The sequence below is a fragment of the Octodon degus genome, unplaced genomic scaffold (assembly GCF_000260255.1).
Source record: "Octodon degus isolate 3935 unplaced genomic scaffold, OctDeg1.0 scaffold00226, whole genome shotgun sequence".
In the NCBI taxonomy this organism is placed as follows: Eukaryota; Metazoa; Chordata; class Mammalia; order Rodentia; family Octodontidae; genus Octodon; species Octodon degus.
The window spans coordinates 1663434-1663699 of record NW_004524802.1 but is presented as its reverse complement, the minus strand read 5'-3'; positions in this window follow the sequence as shown (position 1 = coordinate 1663699).

The following is a 266-nucleotide window of genomic DNA, read 5'->3' as shown; positions in this document are numbered from 1 at the left end:
CGGCGGCGTTGTTCAGTCAGAGCGAGAACATTCCAGAGGTGAGTCTGCGAGGGGCGGCGGTCGGCGCTCCTGCCCAGTGCTCCTACTCCGACACCGCGGGCCACCGGCGGCCTGGAGCCGTCCGGCTACCCGCGGCTCACAGTCCTGTCCCCGCCAGGTCGCCAGGCTCGGCGCTGCCGGTGTGGACGCGGACGTCGCTGGGACAGCCCCTCCCGCTGCTCGGCGGCGGCACCTGCCCGGCCGCCTCTCCGCTCGCCGCCCGCCCC